Genomic DNA, 3,313 nt, shown 5'->3' with positions numbered 1-3,313 from the left:
CATCTTTATAGTCACCCAGTTACGTTGTGACGTTTGATACACACAAGGCATTCCTCCGGTGCCAGTGAGTTATATGATCTCATGGTCATAGGAATAAATACTTGACACGCAGAAAAACAGTAGCAACAAAATGACACGATCAACATGCTACGTTCATTAGTTTGGGTCTAGTCCATCACATGATTCTCCTAATGACGTGATCCCGTTATCAAGTGACAACACTTGCCTATGGTCAGGAAACCTTGACCATCTTCGATCAATGAGCTAGTCAACTAGAGGCTTACTAGGGACAGTGTTTTGTCTATGTATCCACACAAGTATTGTGTTTCCAATCAATACAATTATAGCATGGATAATAAACGATTATCATGAACAAAGAAATATAATAATAACTAATTTATTATTGCCTCTAGGGCATATTTCCAACAGGGCGTCCATTGTCCTCGGCATTTCCTGTCCAAGCGTCCGGGCTATCCATTTGTCTTGTATGTTGTTGCAGAAGGAAGCTAGTGCCTCAGCGTCCGAACAATCAACAATCTGGTTTTTTTGGTGAGGAATCTATTCCAGAATTGCAAAGATGTCTCATCAAGCTGCTGGATGATGTGGCTTAAGTCATCGGACCCAGGTGGCCCAACATAAGTGCCCTCAAAGTTGTCTCGAAAGGCGTCTACGAGATCCTCCCAACTCCCATTGGATTTTTCTGGGAGGCTGTTCAACCAGTGCCTAGCTGGTCCTTTGAGCTTTACTTGTAAGTATTTGATGGCATGAAGACAATCTCTGCGAGCCATGTGAATGTGGAGGAGGAAATCCTCGATCCATATGACCGGGTCTGTTGTCCCGTACTGCTCGACGTTTACGGGTTTAAACCCTTAGGGGAACTGATGTTGCATCACCTCATTTGTGAAGCACATTGGGTGGGTGGCACGCCTTATCCGAGTTGTGTCATGCTGGAGATCGGACGAGATCCTACCATGCTGCTGAACCTGAACTCCATCGTTCTGATTGGGCCGAGCTTGGTATCTGTCTTGTCTCACGAGAGTGTGACTTCTGGATCCGTAAATGGATCTAGTTTGTCCTGCTTTAGATTTAACGTTCTGTAGTAGATCAAATGGGTCTATGGGTTGAACCGGTTCCTTTCTCTTGTCCCGTCCTCGAGGAGGAAGGTCTGGCTGATCATCTTGTGCGAATGTGGGTGGTGCGGGTGTTGGAGATATGCCCTAGAGGCAGTCATGTACGATGATATTTTCTATGTGTTTATGAATAAAGATAGTCCTTGGACATTGTCAATAATGTGTATCGACAAGTACATGACTTGTTTGTGAGACTATCCATTGTATGATGAGTGTCCTAAATGGTCCCTAGTCGAAAGGGTTGTGTGGACGCGCAACCAGTTAGACTAACATATGACACGGTGGATGGTCCGGTCTCACTAACCATATAGCATTGGATGCTAGTCGGATAATACGGACTCGGAAAGGTCTAGTCGGATTCGACGTAGTCGGATCCGAGTTGATATTGTTGGGGAACGTCGCATGGGAAACAAAAATTTTCCTACGCGCACGAAGACCTATCATGGTGATGTCCATCTACGAGAGGGGATGAGTGATCTACGTACCCTTGTAGATCGTACAGCAGAAGCGTTAGAGAACGCGGTTGATGTAGTGGAACGTCCTCACGTCCCTCGATCCGCCCCGCGAACAATCCCGCGATCAGTCCCACGATCTAGTACCGAACGGACGGCACCTCCGCGTTCAGCACACGTACAGCTCGACGATGATCTCGGCCTTCTTGATCCAGCAAGAGAGACGGAGAGGTAGAAGAGTTCTCCGGCAGCGTGACGGCGCTCCGGAGGTTGGTGATGATCTTGTCTCAGCAGGGCTCCGCCCGAGCTCCGCAGAAACACGATCTAGAGGAAAAACTATGGAGGTATGTGGTCGGGCAGCCGTGAGAAAGTCGTCTCAAATCTGCCCTAAAAGCCCCATATATATAGGAGGAGGGAGGGGGACCTTGCCTTGGGGTCCAAGGGACTCCCAAGGGGTCGGCCGAGCCAAGGGGGGGAGGACTCCCCCCCCAAACCGAGTTGGACTTGGTTTGGTGGGAGGAGTCCCCCTCCCTTCCCACTTCTTCCCTCTTTTTTTTTTCTTTTCCTTTGATTTTCTTTTCTTGGCGCATAGGCCTCCTTGGGGCTGTCCCACCAGCCCACTAAGGGCTGGTGTGTCTCCCCAAAGCCTATGGGCTTCCCCGGGGTGGGTTGCCCCCCCGGTGAACTCCCGGAACCCATTCGTCATTCCCGGTACATTCCCGGTAACTCCGAAAACCTTCCGGTAATCAAATGAGGTCATCCTATATATCAATCTTCGTTTCCGGACCATTCCGAAAACCCTCGTGATGTCCGTGATCTCATCCGGAACTCCGAACAACATTCGGTAACCAACCATATAACTCAAATACGCATAAAACAACGTCGAACCTTAAGTGTGCAGACCCTGCGGGTTCGAGAACTATGTAGACATGACCCGAGAGACTCCTCGGTCAATATCCAATAGCGGGACCTGGATGCCCATATTGGATACTACATATTCTACGAAGATCTTATCGTTTGAACCTCAGTGCCAAGGATTCGTATAATCCCGTATGTCATTCCCTTTGTCCTTCGGTATGTTACTTGCCCGAGATTCGATCGTCAGTATTCGCATACCTATTTCAATCTCGTTTACCGGCAAGTCTCTTTACTCGTTCCGTAATACAAGATCCCGCAACTTACACTAAGTTACATTGCTTGCAAGGCTTGTGTGTGATGTTGTATTACCGAGTGGGCCCCGAGATACCTCTCCGTCACACGGAGTGACAAATCCCAGTCTTGATCCATACTAACTCAACTAACACCTTCGGAGATACCTGTAGAGCATCTTTATAGTCACCCAGTTACGTTGCGACGTTTGATACACACAAAGCATTCCTCCGGTGTCAGTGAGTTATATGATCTCATGGTCATAGGAATAAATACTTGACACGCAGAAAAACAGTAGCAACAAAATGAGACGATCAACATGCTACGTCTATTAGTTTGGGTCTAGTCCATCACGTGATTCTCCCAATGACGTGATCCAGTTATCAAGCAACAACACCTTGTTCATAATCAGAAGACACTGACTATCATCGATCAACTGGCTAGCCAACTAGAGGCATGCTAGGGACGGTGTTTTGTCTATGTATCCACACATGTAAATGAGTCTTCATTCAATACAATTATAGCATGGATAATAAACTATTATCTTGATACAGGAATTATAATAATAACTATACATTTATT

This window comes from Hordeum vulgare, chromosome 4H, assembly GCF_904849725.1.
Source record: "Hordeum vulgare subsp. vulgare chromosome 4H, MorexV3_pseudomolecules_assembly, whole genome shotgun sequence".
Lineage (NCBI taxonomy): Eukaryota > Viridiplantae > Streptophyta > Magnoliopsida > Poales > Poaceae > Hordeum > Hordeum vulgare.
Note: the sequence above shows the minus strand (reverse complement) of the source record.